Source organism: Rhagoletis pomonella, unplaced genomic scaffold (genome assembly GCF_013731165.1).
Source record: "Rhagoletis pomonella isolate Grant_MI unplaced genomic scaffold, Rhpom_1.0 Rhpom_scaffold_00506, whole genome shotgun sequence".
NCBI classification, from domain to species: domain Eukaryota; kingdom Metazoa; phylum Arthropoda; class Insecta; order Diptera; family Tephritidae; genus Rhagoletis; species Rhagoletis pomonella.
Window position 1 is genome coordinate 49,084 of NW_023459060.1, and position 24,708 is coordinate 73,791.

General features: G+C 43.9%; 1 long non-coding RNA gene across 1 annotated transcript; it reads left to right on the forward strand.

The window, feature by feature from the left end:
* Positions 1-2,857: 2,857 nt before the first annotated feature.
* Positions 2,858-4,480, forward strand: LOC118751044. The gene is made up of 4 exons (XR_004994477.1): positions 2,858-3,117; positions 3,223-3,588; positions 3,654-3,870; positions 3,935-4,480. It is a non-coding gene; the product is annotated as an uncharacterized LOC118751044 (long non-coding RNA).
* The last annotated feature ends 20,228 nt before the right edge of the window (positions 4,481-24,708 follow it).

Sequence of the window (24,708 nt, forward strand, 5' to 3'; positions counted from 1 at the left end):
TTTTTATGCTTGAACCTAGTACTGCATACTACCATGTTTCGGGCCCCGGCGAAGTCGATCAGCCTCAATCCGTTGTCGGACGTTTCGTCGTGGAGGCTGAATTTTCCGACAGTGGTTCCAAAGATCCCTTCTTTGCTCACCTTGGCATTTAATTCGCCAAGTACGATTTTGATATCATGACGGGGGCAGCGCTCGTACGTGCACTCCAAGCGCTCATAGAAGAGATCCTTGGATGCCTCATCCTTCTCTTCCGTCGGGGCATGGGCGCAGATGAGCGAGATGTTGAAGAATCTCGCTTTGATGCGGATTGTGGCTAGACGCTCGTCCTCTCGTCATTACAGATTGTTAAATTTTGAAATGGCTACGACATTAAATCGTATATTCGATACAAGGACACCATTTTAAGTACATTTAGAACGTAGCCAAATAATGTACTGAGCATCGTCCTCTTATTTTCATTGGTATTTCAATGGCTTTTCCAATAGCCTCCGTCCTTTGCAAAGGGGCATAATTATTGGTTAAAACGTCTGAACAGGTGGTCTGGCACTCTGGCAACAGTCGTTGCTTCAGTTATCTGCTGTTTTGTCAGAGTGCCAGGCCATTTGCTCAACTTGGTGAATACCTACATACATATACGTATATAGTAGTTTGGCTGGAACTGCTCGGAGAAACTGTTTGATGTGAGTCCAAAAGTACACATAGTACCGAAGAGAGAGGTTACCATGTTTAATTTTTAGGTACATTTGTCTACTTTTAGGGACATTTTTGCTCCGCTGATGGCGCCAACTAAATTTTCTACATCGTGGCTTTGGCATAAATACATATATACATACACCAAGCGTTGACAACAATTCGAGATAGAAAACTAACTCTAGGCGAGAGGTAAATATTGTCTACCGTGAACACAGCTTGTAGGGTACGTGATAGATAAAAGTTGAGATTTCTCTATTTTTTCTCTAGCTAGAGTCAATATCTCCTAGATTTACTCCTCCGTGTAAACTTAATTGAGAGAGGAGATTTTTATTTCAGTAAAACTCTCGAGAGATTTCTCTATAGTGTACGCTTAGCTATTGAAGAGATCCTTGGACGCCTCATCCTTCTCTTCCGTCAGGGCATGGGCGCAGATGAGCGAGATGTTGAAGAATATAGCTTTGATGCGGATTGTGGCTAGACGTTCGTTCACCGGGGTGAACGCCAGTACTTGGCGACGGAGTCTCTGTCCTACCACGAATCCAACACCGAATTTGCGCTCCTTTACGTGGCAACTCTAGTAGACGTCGCAAGGCTTCACGCTTACTTTTCCTTGCCCCGTCCATCGCATTCCTTGGATGGCGGTGATGTCAGCCTTTTTCTTCCCGAGGACATCAACCAGCCGGGCAGAGGCACCTTCCCCATTAAGGGTCCGGATATTCCAGGTGCATACCCTTAAATCATAGTCCTTTATACGTTTGCCGTGGTCGTCATCAGAAGAAGGGGGTCTCTTCCGAGGCTGTTTGTACTTGTTCATTAGGTGGGGTTTTAACGTGGAGGGACCCAAACCCAGCGCACGTGAAGTTTTACGCCTTCTCACTTTAGCTCGCTCTCAAAGGGGTGTTTGGTTGCTACCCCGAGGATACGTGGATAAAAATATCCGGACGTTGTGAGCTGCGATTTGAACCTTACGCACAAGAATCACTTCTGGCCATTCCCAGGTGAATGGCAGTCAAAAGTTTTCCACACGGAACCATCCTCCTACCTATTACTGTTACGTGAAGCTAAACTGGAATCGAGTTGACGATATCGCACAAACGATCAAACAATTTTTGGTTTTCATGAAGCAACACAATCGCGACACGATATCGTTCAGACGATTGTCGTCATACGTGATTCATGCCCTGCTTAAAAAGGGAGCTGGAGAACTGCTCATTTCTGAACACAATGAGCACAAATTTAGGAAATTTTGACGGCATTCTTGACGATGCTGCCTTTCGCTGCCTTTATTTAATGAAGCCTTTTCCATTCAGTTTGGATAAAACGCCTACACAAAAAGCTTGCAATTACCAGCTTTCAATATCTCGGAGAGGGGTTGAAAATGCTTTTGGGCAATTGAAAGCAAGGTAATTAAGTGAATATAGAAGTGGTCGTTAAATACACTTATTATTTTTACATATATGTATACAAATTAAGGTTTCGCCGGATCGGTAAAGGAATTAATAATGCAACTTCTATTATAAAGGCTTGTTGTGCTTTGCACAACTCTTTAATAGCAGAAAATTACCCGATGGCTTAACGAGCAGCACGTTTATGACATTAGGAGAAGACAACCACAATCCGTGGACTCGCACCAAACCTTAGCAGAAGCTGAATCAATAATAAATGCGTTCTGTTTATATTTCAGTAAGTTAATATCAGGTTTATTTCAGTGCATGTCATTTTATCTTGACGCGAAGTAAAAAAAACTTTCAATTTTTAAAACGGAAAAAAGTATTCTAGAAAAATGGCATCACAATTGCAAATCCAAGAATTTCAGTTCACAAAATCTTACTTTCTATATACTTAAAATTTATTTCAAAAATGTAAACAAAATAATTCAGTCCAATTCTCAAAACCTTACATACTATTTCCTCAAAATCTATATACTTAAAATCTACTTCAAAAATGTAAACAAAATAATTCAGTGCAATTCTTAAAACCTTATGTACTATTTCCTTAAAATCTACTTTAAAAATATAAACAAAATAATTCAGTCTAACTACTACATACTATTTCCTTAAAATATATTTAAAAAATCTAGTACTCCGTACGTTAGCCTTTTTGCGTCCCTCTGCAGTTCTTGCATTGCGACTAGCTTTGCCTTTTCTAGTTCGACCAATTCATCGTTCGATTTTGTAAATTTTTCCATAGCCTCCGAAAAGTTTCTTTGAATACCCTCACAAGTCGTCACTAATCGATCCATTTGTTTTTGTTTTCCAGATCTGGCAGATATTGCTGCGCTAGATATTGATGGGGGAAGTGTTGCCCCTCTTGCTCCTGATGACAGTGGTGATGAACACTACGGTGATGGCGACGGCGTGGAAGCGGCGAGATATTTGTCGGGGATGATGACATCGAATCTGAAAATGAGTATTTTGAATTTATGTATGTAGATTCATTTTAAATAATAAAAATGATTTTAATATGCCTACAATTTTGATCATGTAAATTGAATAAGTAGTAATTACCTTCAAAACTCTCTTCTATCAGCTCTTCCACGTTATTGATGGAAACCACCAATTATTTGATGCACCTCCTCAAATAAATGCCAAGAAATTCGATGGATTCGTCTGATGAGGAGCTGGCGCTTATTTACCTTGCAGTAAACAATAAAAAAAAAAAACGTGAAAAGAAGGAACTGGATCCATGAAATTTATTTCAATCGGAAAGAACATGGCGAATTCTCTACTTTGATGTCTCAGCTTCGCCAAGACAATATTCGTTTTTATAAATATTTCCGAATGACTATTGAGTGCTTTGATGAAGTACTGAGTATTATTAAAAATGAGATTCAAAAAGCAGACACACAATTTCGAGAGTGCATTGGACCCGAAGAACAACTTGCATTGCCTTAAGGTAATTTTTTTTAAATATGGTGTATGGTATTCCCTACTCTCACTCCATTAATGTATTATTTCTAGATATTTCGCAACTGGCGATTCATTTATCACAATTTGGTAATAGCTTTCGTGTAGGATTTAGAACAGTCAGCTTGATTGTTAACGAAGTATTTGAGGCGATGTAAAAAAAAATTGAAAGATTTTATTTGCCGGAACCAACAATGGAAATTTTGGGAAAAATCAGCTCAAGGATTTCAAGATTTGTGGCAATCTCCAAATTGCATAGGTAGCATCGACGGTAAGCACGTGACTATTAAGTGTCCCAAAAAAACTGGATCGAACTACTGGTGTTATCTTCACAGTTTTCTGTCGTGCTTATGGCTATCGTTGGCCAAAGCACTTCACCACCAATTTAGTCGCCGCTGGAAAGAAGATTACCTCAAAGATCTTCAGAAGAGATACAAGTGGAAAACCCCAAAACGCGATCCTCAGCCAGGCGACCTCGTCGTGATCAAAGAAGATTCGCTCCCCCCCACCGAATGGCGATTGGGACGAATCGAAAACGTTCGCCAGGGCCCTGATAACCACATACGTGTCGTAGAAATCCGTACGCAAAATGGAGGTATCACGCGACCACTTGTCAAACCGTGCTTCCTTCCAAAAGCACAATAAATAATTCTATACATCTTTTCCTTTTGTATATTAAGGGTCTTAACTTCCCGCTTAAATATTATACCCAAGTACTCCTCGTTTCTCTGCCTGTGCTTCTACTTCCAGATTGAAGACATCATGGCATCGCGGAAGGCATGCCCCCTGGCTCCAACGGCAGAGACGGATAACTGCCTACAATGCCGGCTCTGCCACCGGTACCACGCCTTGAGGACGTGCCCGGCCTTCAAAGCAATGAAGCCGCCACAACGGTTGGGAGTGGCCCGCGCGCAGGGCTACTGCGTCAACTTCCTCGTGCTCACACCACCGGGGAATGCGACTCACCAGGCAGTTGCAAGACCAGCGGGCTAGCGCACCACACGCTGCTGCATGTGGCAGCCAACACCCATGCGCGCAAGGGGCCAAGGGAACAAGGGCCCAAGCAATGAAAACCGGCCACAAAGGCCCCAAGGAGCAACAAGCGGCGCGCACCGCCGAAGAGGACAGCTCTGAAGACCGCACAGCAGAAGGCGCAGAAGAATGCGCAAAACCGCGGAAGGCAAGCGCCGCAACCATTGCGCAAAAAGACCGCCCAAAGGACGATCGCGCGCACCCCCCAAGGCCTGCAAACGGCCAGCTACCAGGACCGTACCACTAACCGCGTCCTGGACAACACCATCCGCGCGCTAAAGGAGCTGCAGAAGACCCTGAGCAGCGCATTTCTGCAGGGCGGAAGAATATTTAAGCCGCCGCTTAAAACGCAATACGACGGCCGTGCGCGCAATCCAGCAGTTTGGCAGTTGACCGACGTCAACTCCGAAAATATAATTACCGAGCGCGCACGGCCGCCTCCCCATCGTCGTAAAAAATGAGCAGAAGGCAGTTCAGCTAACGCGCACGCGCCCTTGTCGAAGCTAATCATCGGTGTCAACACGGGTTTTAATCTATTTGCCAAATTAATTGACTAACTTACATAAACAAAAAATAAACTAAGTTTAAATTTTGTACACTTTTAAAAGCGAAACAGAAGTCTTTCCTTTAAACGGAAATCAGTGTGTGTAAACTAAGTTGAGCGCGAAAGCCTAGCTCCAAAAAAATAAAAATTAAAAATTAAGAAAAAACTCGAAAACAACCGTACGTCCGCAAAAAACTTATATAAAAAATATTTACTAAACACAAAAGACAAGTATCTCGAAGTGTTCAAAAAACAAAAGTGCGCTCATACATAGAGAGCTACACATGTACATATATGCTAGTGAAATACACGTACTTACCCTTGTGCTGACCACAAATGTACATATCGCTAACACAGAGTGAAAACAAAAAAAATAACAAAAAACAAATTATAAATTTTGTGAATTTTAAATAACAAAACATAAAGATACACATAAGCAAAAAAAAACTGAAAATTAAAGATTTGGAAAAAAAACACATTTTTCAAAAGCAATAATCATCATATGAACCAAAAAACCGAGGCAAGTTTTAAGCCAAGCAGCCATCAACAACACTACAATTAATTATCAGCAGCAGCATCAGCAGCCAACAATAGCATCAGCCGTAACAACAGGCAAAGCAAAGAAGCCTACATACACATACACATAAATCAAGGAAAGTAGTAAGTAGGCAAATTTTTAATTTCCTTGAAAATTGAAATAATATAACTTTCATATTCTTAAAAGTTATATTATTTCTAATAAACTGCCAACGGGCATACATACGTATATACATACATATATATATATAATTAAATAAAAGGCGTATTTTTTCTCGCCAAAAACGGTTCTATTAAAATTGCGGATATTTTCCTGCCGCACAAAATTCCACAACGGCAATTCGCCGCTATTAAAATTTTGGTAGAAAAATTCCGTTTTCCGGAAAGCGGTATATCTCCACTTACCGCCAATCTTATATATATATAGGTATATGTACTTATATGCAAAATTTATTATATACCCCAAAATAAATTTCGTTGCAGTTTATATGCCTACTGTGTCCCACTGTGGAAGAACAAAATATTAGCACATTAAAATCATAGGCTTTCCTCTGCTTACCAATTTTTGCCGTTGGTCGCATAGTTCGTTGAACTTGGCTTAACAAAGTGCCGAAAACATAAGTGCATTTTTCCACATAAACCATATGTACATTCGGTAGCACATATACGCATTTTTACAAGTTGCATTTTCTGCAACTATTCGCTTAATAGTTAAGAGAGTCGCTGTTGTTCATCGGGCAATACAGTCCACATATACCAAACGCACTCAGCTTATTTTCATATATTTCCACCTCGCTTTTCTCTGCGGCACTCACCAAGCTAAGAGAACGTAAGTCGAAGCCCGCTCACCGACTTGAATACGTTCGGTACCAAGAACTCACCTCAGCGGTGAGCGGCTCTTTACGTACTATCATATCCACTTGTGCATTCCCGCACACATACATACATACGCACTGTAATCAAAGCAAACTTTCTGTTTTTTCGTACTTCTTAACTCACCACTGCTGTAACAAAGCATAGCGTAGCCATATACTCGGCTACAGACGTAAATATTTGTACATACATACGTACGTACATTTTTACATTCTACACATTCTGCACATTTGTACATACGTGCTAGCAAAAAATATTATCCAACGCATATTATATCGCGATACGAAGTGAGTTTAAGGGCCGGTTGCTCAAAGCCTGTTTGACACTAATCACCGGTTAACAGCGTTATCGACGTTTTCGACTCCATATACATAACACGGTGTCGGTAACGTCGATAACCATGTTTCATCGGGGAGCAGTGTCAACCAGGCTTTGAGCAACCGGCCCTAAGATAGTTAGATACATGCAACCCAGTAGGGAAAACCCCCTTATTCCACTTGTATAGATAGCGATATATAACCAATACTTCTTCAGTGTTTATATATTATTTACATTAAATATTTATACATACGTATATTTCACCACGTATATAACAGTGAAAAGTGTTTGTGATTTTGTTTCTCTTACAAAACTTTTTTTTTTTCAAATCCATATTCCGCGGATTTAATTGGGACGCTCCGTTTTCAACGTTAAAAAGTGCTGAAACAAAGATTAAAGCAAATACAACTTCACGTAATTTGCAAGAAACAAAAACACAAACACCGCCACAAGATCTTATAATTTTTTTCTTGATTTTCTGTGGCACAAAGTGCAATTTTTCCGTTTGACACAAATTTACTTATTTTTTGCGAACGATATCTGGCTGGTACTCAGCGATTTATAATTAAATCTTCTATTAATTTATATTCGTCCGACCTTGCACGACATTCAAAATGCCACTTGGACACAGTCCACCAAAAGTTTCTGAAATGGAAACAAAGTCAAAAGGTGCTTCACAAGAAGCCACCGGCGGTAAGAGGGAACCCTCAACGTGCCCGAAATCTAAAACTTTTGACCCATCCTCTCAAAAGTTTATAGCGGAAAGTGACAGTACCATGAGATATTGTGCAAAATTCAGTGATGCGCCAATCCAAGACGACACTGAATCGTATCTCATGATAAAAGACAAATCACTAGATGATTGTTGGGCACGGCTTCAGTCCGCTTACGACTTGGTATTTTCAAAGCCAGATGACAGCCTACCCGAAAACTTTAAGAATTCAGTAGAAGGCAAGTACTTCACTTGCCTTGAATTATATGAGGTGACCAAAGCTAAATTGCCGATCAGCTGTCATTGATTAGAGCAATCGCCACCCCGCGTGGAACACACCTCGGCAGAGGCAAACGTTTTTCTACAAGTCCCACCTTGTGACACGGAGACATTTTACGGCGGTTACGAAGAATGGCCCGCCTTTCGTGACATGTTCACAGCGGTGTACATCAACCACCCGAAGCTCTCCCGTGTTCAAAAATTGTATCACCTCAGATACAAAACCCAAGGAAAAGCCGGCTCCATCGTCAAGCAATACCCGCTCAGCGATGATAACTTCGAGCTGGCCTGGGAAGCTTTAGGGTCACGATACGAAAACAAACGTATCTTGGTTGACAACCAAATTAAAATTTTAATGACTTTGCCGACTATTCATTCCGAGAATAGCGAGCAACTTCGAAGGCTGCAAACATCAATCAACAACTGTCTGTCAGTTCTTAATTCCCAAGACGTCCAGACAGAAAGTTGGGATCCCATATTGGTGTACATATGCTCATCCAAATTGCCCGAAACCACACTGTCACTTTGGGAACAATCTCTCTCTTCTCGAAGAGATTTACCCTCATGGTCACAAATGAACGATTTTCTTACTTCAAGATACGAAGTAGTCGAAAGACTGAACCGGCTTCATCCAAGCCAAAATAAACAAAAACCAGTCGCTCATCAAAATTCTGCGCAAAACAGGTCCTTTAGCAGGACTCAAACCTTTGTGGTAGAACCTAAGAGGAAAGCAACTTGCTCTTACTGCAAGTCCCCTCATCCTATTCAAGTCTACCAACAATTTAAGCGAATTTCGGTACCAAACCGAGTACAATTCGCAAACCAAGCCAAGCTGTGCAAAAACTGCCTTGGTAATACCCATAGCGCTAATGAGTGCCCGAGCAAGTGGTCATGTACACATTGCCAACAACGGTATCACTCCCTGCTGCACATGAATCCCAAACCACAGCGCAGTCCAATTCCAGCGAGCAACCGTGCTGTTCCAAACAAGCACAAATAATATCATTGCACACCGACAATGATAGCAAAATTCTCCTTCCAACGGCCATAGTCGCAGGTGAACACGAGGCGGAATTGCTTCAACTTAAAGCCTTGATTGATCAAGGCTCACAAAGAACTTTCATTTCCCCGAAAGTTCAGAAAAGGTTGAAACTACCATTCGAACGTTCCAAGTTCGAAATTTCCGGCATGGGTGGACACGTAGTACAAAGCTCCTCAAAGCTTTGTCCACTCACATTGGTTGCACCCAAAACCATGCAACGGATAAACACACAGGCTATCGTGTTACCTCAGCCCACGAGGCACATGCCTACATTCACCATTAGCCGTGAAAACTGGCAGCGATTCAAGATCCTTGAACTTGCTGACCCAAGCTGTCACATACCAGCTCAAACTGATTTGGTAATCGGCAGCGATATACTTCCACAGATCATACTGGAAGGTATACAAAAGATTTGCGACACAATACTTGCGCAAAGAACAATATTTGGCTGGATTCTCAGTGGTCCAATAACCGATGTGGTGTCATTCTCGACACAAGTAGAAGAGTGCTCGAATACAACTCTCAGCCCTCAGCTAAGAAAATTTTGGGAAGAGGAGGAGATTCCACAACCTCCACAAATTTCACCTGAACAACAACGACTCGTGCCCCAAACGGTCGATACATTGTGCGACTTCCATTCAAAGAAGAATTTCCAAAAAAGCTGTCTCTGGGCCACTCTCGGTCTGCTGCACTTCAGCAATTTTTTAGCATGGAGCGATCGCTCCAGAAAAAAGAAGACTTAGGCACAATGTACAACAATGTGTTGCAAGAATATCTCGACCTCGGTCATATGGAGCACACGAAGCCATGCGAGATAATAGCTTATGGCAAATACTTCTCGTTCTACTTTCCACATCATGCGGGCGTCAAACCATTTAAGGTTACCTCAAACGCCTCAAAAACATCTGGTTCAGGAAAATCCCTGAATGACGTGTTGCACACTGGTCCCACACTCCAGCCAGATCTCATGCTGCTCATTTTGCAGTGGCGAATACACAGATTCGTGTTCAATGGCGACATTGAAAAAATGTACCGTCAAATACTCGTCCTTGAGGACGATAAAGATTTTCAGCGAATCTTGTTTCGCACGTCGGCTGACTCTCCTGTCACCGATTATAATCTTAAAACCATAACGTTCGGCGTTAATTGTGCACCATATCTCGCTATCCGTACCCTGCATCAATTAGCAGATGATACGATAGCGACATTTCCCTTGGCTGCCACAATAGTTAAAACCGAAACGTATGTGGATGACATCCTATCCGGAAGTCATGATATTGACAACGCCACTGAATCTCTTCTTCAAGTGATCAAAGCGCTTAAGTCAGCTGGTTTCATACTCAAGAAACTAACGGCCAATCATCCGGCCATTTTAGAAAAATTTCCAAAGGAGGATCTTCTCGACTCCAACTTTTTGAAATTTGAGAGCGCTTCCACAACCAAAACTCTTGGTATACAATGGAACTCACTCACAGATAAATTTTCATACACCATTCTGCCTGCATCGACATCGAATACCGTCACAAAGCGACAAATTTTATCTTCTGTCGCAAAACTTTTTGACCCGGCAGGATGGCTGTCGCCAGTGATGATTCAAGCAAAGATTCTGCTTCAAGAACTTTGGCTGTATGGCGTTGATTGGGACGAATGTGCCAAACCCATAGCTTTGGCAAAATGGCAACAGTTCGCAGAAAATTTGCCAGCCATATGCCACATCGAAATCCCTCGATGGGTTAACTTCACTCCGGGGCAAGACACCCAAATCTACGGGTTTTGCGATGCCTCGGAAAAAGCATATTGCGCTGCGATTTACATCCGCGTAGATGCTAGCAACCAATGATATTCCACTCTCTTTGTTGCAAAAAGCAAAGTCGCACCATTGAAGACGGTAAGCTTGCCACGCCTGGAGCTGTGTGGTGCAGTCTTACTCGCAAAACTGGTCGCAACTGTTCGAAAACAGATCAAATTGGAATCGTGCAACACATTCTTATGGTCAGATTCAGAGATTGTGCTAGCTTGGCTTGAAAAGCCACCATGTACATGGAAGACGTATGTATCCAATCGTACCTCCCAAATCCGGGAATATCTTCCGACCGGTACATGGTGCCATGTTGCCAGCCAAGATAATCCAGCCGACCTCGGCCGAACCGCGGGTAAAAACCGCAGGATTTGGCGAATTTCCCACTCTGGTGGCACGGACCAAAATGGTTCTCTTGCTGCATGGATGCATGGCCAAGGTCAAAGGCGTGCAGTGCATCTCCACCAGAAAAGCGCAAGGTGGAGGTATATCACGCGCTCGAAGAAGAGGTCGATTTTCTTGATCGCTTTTCTTCCTTCTCTCGAGCACTTCCCGTGACTGCGTACATGTTCCGCTTCGTGAGCAATGCACGCAACAAATCAAAGGAGTTAGCTACAATCACTAATCCACATCTGACGCATAACGAATTTCAATATGCAAAGATACGTCTTATCAGCGCAGTGCAATCACGCCATTTTCCGAGCGAAAAAAGCGCTTTGCAAGATAAAAAGCCACTTAACAAAAAAGTCCTCTTCTTGTTCTCAATCCTTCATTGGACAAAGACGGACTTCTACGGGTTAATGGCCGATTAGCACATTCCACATTGAGCTATAATGAAAGGCACCCAATAATTCTCCCTACCGAATCGAGGTTCTGCCAGCTATATTTGGAGTTTTTACACTCGCTGCTTCTTCACGCAGAAACACGATTAATGCTCCAAATGGTAAGGCAAGAGTACTACGTACCAAAGCTAAAACCTCTAATTAAAAATTGCATCTTTCAATGCAAAGTGTGCACGCTTTACAAGCAACCAACACGCACCCAAATAATGGCCGCTCTATCCCCTGAGCGCTGCAGTTTCTCACTCCCATTTTCCACAACGGGAGTAGATTTTGCTAGGCCATTCCAAATTAAAGCATCGGTGATAAGATCTACAACCCTTATCAAGGGATACGTTGCAGTTTTTGTCTGTTTTTCCACAAAGGCAGTGCATATCGAGCTATGCTCGGATCTTACAACCGCGGCATTTCGAGCAGCATTCGCCCGCTTCGTTGGCAGACGAGGCTTCCCCTCAAAAATGATGAGCGACAATGGAAAAACGTTCATTGGCGCCCAGCGCGCAACAGAACGCGACTTCGCTAAATTTCTTAACGAATGTTCCGCAGACATTGTCAAAAAATATGCCCCTCAAGGCATCAACTGACAATATATACCACCCAGCGCCCCCACATGGGCGGTTTGTGGGAATCTGCAGTGAAAAGCTTTAAAATCCATTTAAAGAAAACCGCTGCAACCCACAAGTTTACTTTCGAAGAATTCACGACACTTTTGGCATCGAAGCAGTCCTCAACTCGAGGCCTCTGTCCGCACTTTCCCAAGACCCAGCTGATATGACAGCGCTTACTCCGGGTCACTTCCTTCGAGGTGCACCGCTGTTGGCCATTCCCGAGCCTAATGCGGAAGACCTCTCCCTACTAACCGGTGGGAGAAAGTCAAAGCACTTCACCCCCAATTTAGTCGCCGCTGGAAAGAAGATTACCTCAAAGATCTTCAGATGAGATACAAGTGGAAAACCCCACAACGCGATCCTCAGCCAGGCGACCTCGTCGTGATCAAAGAAGATTCGCTCCTCCCCCACCGAGTGGCGATTGGGACGAATCGAAAACGTTCGCCACGGCCGTGATAACCACATACGTGTCGTAGAAATCCGTACGCAAAATGGAGTTATCACGCGGCCACTTGTCAAACTGTGCTTCCTTCCAAAATAATTCTATAGATCTTTTCCTTTTGTATATTAAGGGTCTTAACTTCCCGCTTAAATATTATACCCAAGTACCCCTCGTTTCTCTGCCTGTGCTTCTACTTCCAGATTGAAGACATCATGGCATCGCGGAAGGCATGCCCCCTGGCTCCAACGGCAGAGACGGATAACTGCCTACAATGCCGGCGCTGCTACCGCTACCACGCCTTGAGGACGTGCCCGGCCTTCGAAGCAATGAAGTCGCCACAACGGTTGGGAGTGGCCCGCGCGCAGGGCTACTGCGTCAACTGCCTCGCGCTCACCCACACCACCGGGGAACGCGACTCACCTGGCAGATGCAAGACCTGCGGGCTAGCGCACCACACGCTGCTGCATGTGGCAGCCAACACCCATGCGCGCAAGGGGCCAAGGGAACAAGGGCCCAAGCAATGAAAACCGGCCACAAAGGCCCCAAGGAGTAACAAGCGGCGCGCACCGCCGAAGAGGACAGCGCTGAAGACCGCACAGCAGAAGGCGCAGAAGAATGCGCAAAACCGCGGAAGGCAAGCGCCGCAACCACCGCGCAAAAAGACCGCCCAAAGGACGATCGCGCGCACCCCCCAAGGCCTGCAAACGGCCAGCTACCAGGGCCGCACTACTAACCGCGTCCTGGACAACACCATCCGCGCGCTAAAAGAGCTGCAGAAGACCCTGAGCAGCGCATTGCTGCAGGGCGGGGAGAATGTTTAAGCCGCCGCTTAAAGCGCAATACTACGGCCGTGCGCGCAATCCAGCAGTTTGGCAGTTGACCGACGTCAACTCCGAATATATAATTACCGAGCGCACACGGCCGCCTCCCCATCGTCGTAAAAAATGAGCAGAAGGCAGTTCAGCTAACATCGTCGGACTACGCGCACGCGCCCTTATCGAAGCTAATCATCGGTGTCAACACGGGTTTTAATCTATTTGCCAAATTAATTTGTACATACATAGGTACCAATACCTTTGTACATTACGATTTTGAAGTTCCAATCGGAATAAACTTTATCTATGTGTGTGACTAACGTACATAAACAAAAAATAAACTAAGTTTAAATTTTGTACACTTTTAAAATCGAAACAGAAGTCTTTCCTTTAAACGGAAATCAGTGTGTGTAAACTAAGGGGAGTGCGAAAGGCGACCGAATTATTCACTGATTTTTTTCAATGTGGCCATTGAGCACGAATCTGTGCATTCGCCACTGCAGAACGAGTAGCGTAAGATCTGGTTGGAGTGTGGGACCAGTGTGCAACACATCATTCAGGGATTTTCATGAACCAGATGTTTTCGAGGCGTGGAATACCTCGCGAAATTTGGTGGTAACCTTATCTGGTTTGACGACCGCATGATGTGGCAAGTAGAAGGAGAAGTATTTGCCATTAGAAATTATCGCATTATTGACCGAGGTCGAGACACTCTTGCAGCATATTATTGTACATTGTGACTAACCCTGGGATTCAGTAATTCAGTCTCAGCTCAAGTCACTAAATTTATTATAATTAGTAATTAGTGACTATTTTTGTAATTTGAGATGATTTGGCTATTCAGTAGGAGAGAGTCACAAAAAGTTCACCAAAAATGTGTGGTGAAAACAAACACAGACCGTCAACTGATAGCGTTTACCTATGCCTTTTGCAGCGCCGCCCGAAGTGTCGCAATGACCGAGTGGTCAAAGCATTAGGCTGCCGGTCGAAAAGGTCCGGGTTCGAGTATTCCTCGGGCGTAGAGCATTTTTTATTTATTTTTTTAGTATTTTTTTTATTAGTTTAATTTTTTTAATAATCTTTAGATTTTAATGTTAAAAAAAATAATTTCATTAATTTTACAGGTGCTAATTTTATAGCTGCTATAACTTCTACTGCTTAGGCTTTGTTGCTTTTTCAATTTTTCCTAATAAACAATCGAGGTGCAAAGCTCAATAAAAATATTAATTAATTTTAATTTTTCAATGGATTTGTATATTAAAGCAATTTGGTTTATTTCCTAACGAAATTCTTATTGAACAATTTCCTCGCTTCATATTCGCGTTTTTTCTTTAATAAAATGGAAAGCAATTAACTTTTTCTCCATATTTTTATTTTTGGGACCTGTTCTTAGCCAGCTGACAAATTAGTGACTTTTGTTTGAGACTAGAGACGTGAGACAGCGTATTGAATACCAAATAGTCTCAAAATCCAAGTTCACCACCAAAAGTCACTATTAGTGACTAGAGACCGCTTACTGAATGCCAGGGTAAGTGTCCTTTTTTTCTGAAGCGATCGCTCCATACTGAAAAACTGCTGGAGGGCAGCAGACCGAGAGTGGCCCAGAGACAGCTTTTTTGGAAATTCTTCCTTGAATGGAAGTCGGACAATGTATCGACCATTTGCGGCATGAGTCGTTGTTGTTGCTTACATATTTTCATATGCCTGATCTTTAGGGGAAATTTGTGGAGGTTGTGGAACCTCCTATTCCCAAAAGTTTCTAAGCTGGGAGCTGAGAGTTGTATTCGAGCACTCTTCTACTTGTGTCGAAAATAACACCACATTTTCGATTATTGGACCACTGAAAATCTAGCCAAATATATTTTTTTGCGCAAGTATAGTGTCGCAAATCTTTTGTGTGCCCTCCAGCAGGATTTGTGGAAGTATATCGCTGCCGATTACCATATTAGTTTGAGCTCGTATGTGGCAGCTTGGGTCAGCAAGTTCAAGGATCTTGAATCGCTGCCAATTTTCACGGCTAATGGTGAATTTAGGCATGTGCCTCGTGAGCTGAGGTAACACGATAGCCTGTGTATTTATCCGTTGCATGGTTTTGGATGCATCCAATATTAGTGGACAAAGCTTTGAGGAGCTTTTTACTACGTGTCCACCCATGTCGGAAATTTCGAACTTGGAATGTTTGAATGGTTGTTTCAACCGTTTCTTAACTTTCTAGGAAATTAAAGTTCTTTAAGAGCCTTGATCAATCAAGGCTCTAAGTTGAAGCAATTCCCCCTCGTGTTAAACTGCGACCATGGCAGTTGGAAGCATAATTTTGCTATCATTGTCGGTGTGCAATGATTGTATTTGTGCTTGTTTGGAACAGCACGGTTGCTCGCTGGAAATGGAGCTTGACTGCGCTGGTCGTGCGGGAGGTGTCCACTGAGCAGTAGTGAGCAGTGTGGCGTTTTCATTCGCTCGCGCACTGGAGTGTCGAGATTGTGGTTTGGGATTCATGTGCAGCAGGGAGTGATGCCGTTGTTGGCAATGTTGCTCGAACACTCATTAGTGCTATGAGTATTACCAAGGCAGTTTTTGCATAGCTTCGGTACCGAAATTCGCTTAAATTGGGGGCAGACTCTAATGGGATGAGGAGACTTGCAGTAAGAGCAAGTTGTTTCGCTCTTAGGTTCTGCCACAAAGGTTTTAGTCTTGTTAAAGGACCTGTTTTGCGCAGCATTTTGATGAGCGATTGGTTTTTGTTTATTTTGGCTTGGATGAAGCCGGTTCAGTCTTTCGACTACTTCGTATCTTGAAGTAAGAAAATCGTTCATTTGTGACCATGAGGGTAAATCTCTTCGTGAAGAGAAAGATTGATCCCAAAGTGACAGTGTGGTTTCGGGGAATTTGGATGAGCATATGTACACCAATATGGGATCCCAACTGTTTGTCTGGACGTCTTGGGGATTAAGAACTGACAGACAGTTGTTGATTGTTGTTTGCAGCAGGGTTCGTATTTGCACACACATGTGCAGCACATCTTAATATTTTACGCTCACACTCGTGTGCTGTGCATATAAAAAATTAAAATCTTGCTCTCATCACATGTGTGTGCCGTTTGGTAAAAAGCACGGGCAAATGTGTGTACCTTATTTTTATTAATATAAAGCACAGGCACATGTGTGTGCTTTGCGTAGAGAAACTTATACACTTCGAATTCTAAAGGCGGATTCACCGTTCGTGTCCGGACACTTTTTGTTAGTAATTTTACGCGTTCTTTTCCCACCTTGTCTCACTGAGAGCGCGACAAAAATGTGCTGAACACTCTTTGTTCGAATCAAATCGATTTTGATTTTCTGTTCGAACGACTTGATGATTCGGGTTGCCGCGTTCTGATTTATATGCGTTTGCAGTGAATTGCATGTGTTATTTGCCCTCAAAATCGTATGTAGGCAACAATATCATCAGCTGTTTGCTACAGCCGTACTTCAGCACCTTCCCCGCAAAAATGTTGTAGGAGCAAATAAAACGTTGTCTGAACACGAACGGTGAATGCGCCTTAACTGAAATCTTAAATTAATTCTTTAATACATATGTTTTCTGTCATATAAAAAAAAACAACATATCACTTTTTATTGAATTCTCTCAAAAAATCATGGTGGAATAATAACAAGGTGTTGCCAGTTACTTAACCTCACTTTATCATCAGGTCTATTCCGGTCACGCATTTTAAAGTAAAAGAAAAGGTATTAATTATTTGCTACTTTTAATCCGTTGGTGCATACTATTTCAACTTAAATGTAGAAAAATGTATAATTACAGCCTTATAAGCCTGAATATATGTTCGTATCGGCAGCTCCACACAGTTGGTACATATATTGTAACTTTAAAATAGTAAAGGCGATAAAATAAGGCAATTTCCTATAAGACTGTAAATGATTTTTCAAATAGATTAAAACACATAAATATCGATAATATAAGCGAATTCCTAATTTAACCATGCAGTCACTCTATTCTAGCGTATCAGTCCATTTGGCTCAATATTATGACAATGCAGCAAAAGTTCTTCTTCTTTTTTTGCGCTGTAACTGCCTAAGCGATTTTGGCCGAGCTCATCAAAGCACGCCAGTCGTTTCTCATCTGTGCCAACTGACGCCAATTGAAAACGCCAAGTGAAGCCAAGTCCTTCTCCACCTGATTTTCCATCGCAGTGGGGGCCTCCCTCTCCGGGTTGAATACTTTCAGAGCTGGAGCGTCGGTGTCCATTCGAACGACATGACCAAGCCAGCGGAGCCGTTGTATTTTAATTCGCTGCACTATGTCCATATCGTTATAAAGCTCATTCAGCTCATCGTTCCATCGTCTGCGGTACTTGCCGCCGCCAACGCGTAAAGGCCCGTAAATCTTCCGCAAAATCTTTCTCTCAAACACTCCAAGAGCCGCTTCATCGGATGTTGTCATTTTCCATGCTTCTGCGCCATATACCAGCACGGGCATGATGAGTGACTTATAGAGCGTGGTTTTCGTACGTCGAGAGAGGACTTTACTCCTGAATTGCCTACTCAGTCCAAAGTAGCACTTGTTGGCAAGAGCGATTCTACGTTGGATTTCAATGCTGACATTATTATCTTCTCCAACATCAGATTAAAGAAGTCACATGAAAGGGAGTCGCCCTGTCTGAAACCCCGTTTTGTGGCGAACGGCTCGGAGAGGTCTTTTCCAATTCTGACGGAGCTAGTGGTATTGCTCAACGTCATTTTACACAGCCGTATGAGTTTTGAGGGGATGCCAAATTCAGACATAGCGGCGTATAGGCAACTCCTTTTAGTGCTGTCAAAAGCGGCTTTAAAGTCGACAAATAGGTGGTGAGTGTCGATCCTTTTCTCGCGGGTCTTTTCCAAGATTTGGCGTATTGTGAATACCTGGTCTATGGTGAATTTGCCAGGTCTAAAGCCACACTGATAAGGCCCAATCGGTTCATTGACGGTGGGGTTCAGTCTTTCACACAATACGCTCGATAAGATCTTGTAATCTATGCTTAGAAGGCTGATTCCGCGGTAGTTGGTGCGAATGGCGGGGTCACCTTTTTTGTGGATTGGGCAGAGCACACTTAAATTCCAGTCGTCGGGCATGCGTTCATCTGACCATATTCTGCACAAGAGTTGATGCATGCATCTTATCAACTTCTCGCCGCGTTGTTGCTATACGTACCTCGTCATAGTCAGGCGGTGGAACGTCGACTCCGTCATCATCGACAGTGGGATCGGGTTCTTCTTCTCCACAACTTTCCGTGCTGCTACCATTTAGTAGGGCGGAAAAGTGTTCTCTTTGGACATCAGTTACTAGGTCGCCATTATTGTACAGAAGTGCGCCCCGGTTTTTAAACCTTCCGTAAGTCGCCTAACTCTCTGGTAAAATTTTCGGGCATTCCCCCTGTCGGCCAGCATTTCAAGCTCTTCGCACTCACGTATTTCGGCCTCTCTCTTCTTGTTGCGGCAAATACGTCTCGCTTTCCTCTTCAGATCCCTATAGCGGTCCCACATAGCGTGCGTTGCGCTCCATCGCAGCGTGGCCCTGTAGGCGCCATCTTTTTTCTCTGCAGTTTCCTGACACTCCTCATCGTACCAGTTGTTCTTTCGGGCTCGCTGAAATCCGACTACTTCTTCGGCGGTGATACCTAATGGGCGGGAAATGTGGTTCCACTGCTCGCATATGTCGGTTTGTTGAAGAGTGCTCTCTCAGAGCAGGTGTGAGAGTCTGGTAGCGAAAGCGCTGGCTGCCTGTTGTGATTGCAGCTTTTCGACGTTAAGCTTTCCTTGCATATTTGGGCGCACATTTTTTGCTGCACTGAGGCGGGTGCGTATCTTGGCCGCAACAAGATAGTGGTCCGAGTCGATGTTTGGGCCTCGGAGTGTGCGTACGTCTATAACACTGGAAGCGTACCTTCCGTCTATCACAACATGATCGATTTGGTTTCCCGTTTTTCGATCCGGAGACAGCCACGTAGCTTGATGGATCTTTTTATGCTTGAACCTAGTACTGCATACTACCATGTTTCGGGGCCCCGGCGAAGTCGATCAGCCTCAATCCGGACGTTTCGTCATGGAGGCTGAATTTTCCGACGGTGGTTCCAAAGATCCCTTCCTTGCCCACCCTGGCATTGAAGTCGCCAAGCACGATTTTGATATCATGAGGGGGCAGCGCTCGTACGTGCGCTCCAAGCGCTCATAGAAGAGATCCTTGGATGCCTCATCCTTCTCTTCCGTCGGGGCATGGGCGCAGATGAGCGAGATGTGAAGATGTCTCTCTCTCACCACAAATCCAACTCCGAATTTGCGCTCCTTTACATAGCAGCTGTAGTAGACTTCGCAAGGCTCCAGACATTGTTTGCTTTGCCCCGTCCAACGCATTCCTTGGATGGCGGTGATGTCAGCTTTTGTCCTTACGAGGACATCAACCAGCCGGGCAGAGGCACCATCCACATTAAGGGTCCGGACATTCCAGGTGCATGCCCTCAAATCGTAGTCCTTTAAACGTTTGCCGTGGTCGTCATCATAAGGGGGGGTCTCATCCGAGGCTTTGCCTTGCTTCTTCACTGGAAGTGGTTTTTACGTGGCGGGTCCCAAGCCCAGCACACAACCCATTGCTGGGACGGGGGTGGTTTCGCAACCAAATACACGTTTATATAGCGAGCCGCTTGCTCCAAGCAGACACCCGCTTGCAGCCGCACCTACTGGTGAACAGACGCTGCAGACTTCAGTGAGCCCTTAAACCGAATAAGTCAGAGTGGCCCCACCGAAGCTCCCTCTCTTTCTGCCGTGACCCAAGGCTCCTTTCGGATTGGTTACCACATCTCGCACATGGGTTGCTCACGTTGCCCAGAGTGCGCGAACCAGGGCCCAAGAGTCGGGATTGAGTATAGTTGCAATTGTAACTGCATACCCCATTGCACTCCAAAAGTTATTTAATATAAAAAATCGCCTTTCCATACGATTTTTGTGTACGTCTTTTTCCATTGCTAACCATGATATCTTTTATTTTTTTTTACATTTTGAGGACAGAAATTATACAAATTCATCAATTTTAGTAGACGTACGGCAAATTCCAGAAAAGGGGGGATGAGGAGGGGTAGAATAGGACCCCCTGATTTGAACAAATACCCCCTTTTTTCTAGCAAACCCTATAGTTTTTATATAATTTGTTGTTAAAGTTTTCGTATAAACGATGAATAAGATATCAAAACATCAAACTTGGTGCTGCCAGACTATGATTGTGAATAATAAAAGCGGATTTTTAATTCGGAATTTGCACTTAGTAGAATTCTCCTCTCTGCGTAGGCGGCCTTCGGTCCCGTTTTAGGATTATAACCCTTACCAAATAGAATTCTCCTTTTGGTGTGCACCACCAAAGGTAACTAGAATTCCCTTTCTGTTTGGTAAACCTGGGGCTGCCGCCCCAGTGATGTCTATTATGGTTATAATCAGGACCCCTTTCTATCCCAATATAAATTTTTCCAATCAGAGAAATGTACGTATTCTGCACGTATTAAGCATTGCCTTCTTTGTGTGTATTGTTTTGTACAATATGGCAACACATGCTATGTGTCAGTTTGCAACCATGTGTTATTGTAAATATGGGTGCAATTCAATGTATTTTACAAGTCAATAAAAGTTGAATTAAAGTGATTTATATACAAGATAAAATATAATAAAAGTGTGTAAAGTATTAAGTACAGTGTTATGCGCATTTATATATATATTTTGTTAAGGAAATCAAGTGGAACGACTTAAGAAATTTAAACAATAAATAACTTATAAACAAGATATTGTTTATATTTTTTAATTATATATGCCTTAGAGGATACCTCCCTTAACATCCTGACCAAGTTTCATTTGTTAATTCCACCTAGTTTTCTTAAAACACAAGGTGCGGCTGACTACTAAAGCCCACCCTCTTTCAATGCTTTTACGAAATTTCTAAAGAAAATCGGCAAAGCAATCAAACCAATGCTGCGATGTGAAGAATTTTTTGCAAAATTTTCTTTGGGGAATTTCTTTGCGAGTTCGTGTCGACCACTTCATATAATTTTCTTTGAAGACTTGTAAAAAAAGCGTTACATAAATCGGATATTCTTAAAGATTACGTTAAGATTTCGGGAACTTTGGTTTGAAGGGTGCATATATATACATACATTAATGTGACTCAGAAATTTTTTTCTTCGGAACCATGCTCAAAAGTTTCGTTTATACGCCAAAATAAGTCTCAGAATATACGAGCCCTTTATATTAATATTAAGAATGTCCGCATCGCACTTTTCGATTTCCCATAAGAATAACACAGAAAAAATTGGTATTTTTACTTTTGATATTTATATTTAACAAACGATACGTTATACTGCAAAGGTCTTGGATTATTTTTGTAGAGAATTGAATGCTAATTTTTCGATAAGTCAACTCGGTCAAAAGTTATTCGAGGTCAAAGTTGAAAGAATGGTGAATTCGACTTTGACTTAGAACAACTTTTCACTGAGTTGAACTATCGAAAAATAACTTCAGATTTTTTAGTAGAGCGTTCAATTCTCTCCAATAATACTCCAAGACCTTTACAGTACAACGGATCGTTTGTTAAATATAAAAATCAAAAGTAAAAATACCAATTTTTCCTGTGTCCAGGGTTCAAACCCTGAAATATTGAAAAAAAGGGTTTTTTTCTTAACAGCGGTCGTCCCTCGGCAGGCAATGGCAAACCTCCGAGTGTATTTCTGCCATGAAAAACAGCTTCTCATAAAAATACAATCGCCGTTCGGAGTCGGCGTAAAACTGTAGGTCCCTCCGCTCTGTGTGACAACATCAAGGCGCACGCCACAAATCGGATGAGAAGCTCGGCCAAACACTAACATATGTGTAAGTGTCAATCTATTATTGTTATTGTTAACATACATATATGTTAGTACATGTGTTAGGCTACGTTTCACCAGATTCATTTATGTGAAAATAACTTTATTTTTCGAATTTTTGGTTTCATAAATCAATTTTAATCTGTTTTTAATTTTGATTTAAGGGACCTATGCTCTTCTCTAAAATACAAATTAAATCAGAATAACGACACTCAGAGATGTGACACGTTTAATCAGCTGATCAATATACACACACCATAATTTTGTGTATCTGCTGCTTACTTGTATACCAGCCTACAGCACATGCGTGCCAAAGCTTTCAAAAGCTCTCCATAAAATTTATATAGCGCAGGCACAAAATGAAAGCTTTCGCTGGCCAAGTCTTTTTTACAACCATTTTCCTTCGCAAGGGCAGGCACCTTGTCGTTGGTGCGGGGGCTTAGCTGCATCACCAATCAGCCCTCTTCTAGTTTGAGGTAACACGGATGTGCTGGCCTCCGCGCTACCTTCTCTCTAGACTTGGGCTGCTGGAGAACAGTGACCAAGAACTGCCACCTCCTAATCCAGGGTGTTAAGCGACACCGTGCGTATTGGACGGTTTGCAGCCAGGAGGGTATAAACCGGCTATAGTATAACGGCGCCTTTCCGACACCGGGCCGCATCGAGGAGTAACGGTGGCCTTACCGCGACAAGGGGCGCTGGCGCGGCGGACTTTTGAGATCCCCCACAAAAATTTAGACCGCTGAGCTCGCCTCGTCGAGCAGGCGGTCGTACGAAAAAGATGATGACAAAAGACAACAAAAAACAACAACCCAAAAAACCCCAAAAAAAAAACCACAGCAACAACAACAGCACGTCCAGCAACAACGACACACGCGGCTTCAAAGGCGGAGGTAAAACAGCAACACGCACAATAGAAGCACTAGAGACGCCAAGGAACAGCAGCACGCTAGATGGCCCAAGACAGCTAACCGGCGAGGAGGCAGGGCTGTTCATTGAATAAGCAAGGGACGACGAACAGCCAGGAACCAGTGTAGATGCGCTACGTAGTATGGGCCAGAATAAAAGAGGTACTTTTGAAACAGTGTTTTGACAGAACAGCACAATTTACCTGCCGAACTAGATCGGCCGCAACACCGGTCCGGCAGTTGTCTTTCCAGGTACAGCATGGCCAGACAGTAGTCCCGTACCGATGGTAGTCACCGCTCCAAGAGCCGCCATCGCTCAGGTAGTCAGCGCCGCTCCCCGAGTCGACACCGCTCCAAGAGCCGGCAGCGCTCCAAGAGCTGGCGTCGCTCCGACAGCGGTCACCGGGAGGAGAAAGAAAGACTCCATAGGTCACACAGCAGCTGCGTCCGACGACTCCGGGTGGCAGAAGCAGAAAAATAAGAAGTACCGCAGGACCAAACCTCCTCCGATGCCACGGCCAGGTCAGCCGGGGTCACTAGACGACCGGCTTCGCGAGGGCCTGAGCGGCTCCGGGGTTAAATTTTACCTCCGGTACCTCGAGCAGGGCAAGCCCCTAGTTGAAGCCAGAGCTATGGCGGGGGTCAGAATGGAAATAGAGGATGACGGACGTGAGCGCAACACAAAAGGCAACAAACCCGCACCTCCCGATAGGTGGAAGAGTGGGCCCAACAAACAGGTACACTTACCCGCGTCTGCTCCAAGCAGAGAAGTGGGCCACAGCGACAACAGCAGCACAGACCCGCGCCCGTTGAAAAGCGGGGAAGCGGGAATCCACAGGCTCTAACAAAAGAGGCAGTAACCAAGTCACTCCGCCAGAGACACCGGGCACCAAACGGCAGCGGGAGCAGCCACCCCCTCCGAATTCATGGTCTAGAAGCCTGGCTGGGCTGATCGACCAAGGACAGGCGCAGTGGGGTGCCACTCAGCAGCTCAGCTATTCGGACGCCCTCGGGTACCGGCGCTGCTTTGTGAGTACCCTGCTGCTGCCCTGAGCTCGAAAGACCTAGCCAGACTCCAAGATGCTATCATGGACGAGGTTTTTAAAGGATGGTCGCAACCGCTGGCGTTCTGTGGGGTGTACTTTAGGTCCGGTATGCTTCTGTTCGACTGCAGGGACGAGAGAACAGCAACCTGGCTGGTGGAGAAAGCACCGGCACTTGAGGGCTGGAAGGGACCCGAGATGTGCACGAACAGGGGGGATGAGATCCCTCCAGTATATAACATCACGGTGTTCCTGCCAAGGAGCGCCGACAAATCGGCGGAGTTTGCGCTGGGGCTGCTATAAGCGCAGAACGAGGGCATCCACATCTCCGCGTGGAAAGTAGTGTCCATCTCCGTAGAAGACAACGGGCTTTGACTATTTCTGGGCATAGATGAAGAGTCGTTCGTCAGCATCAAGAGTGCTGGCTTTAATCTAAATTACAAG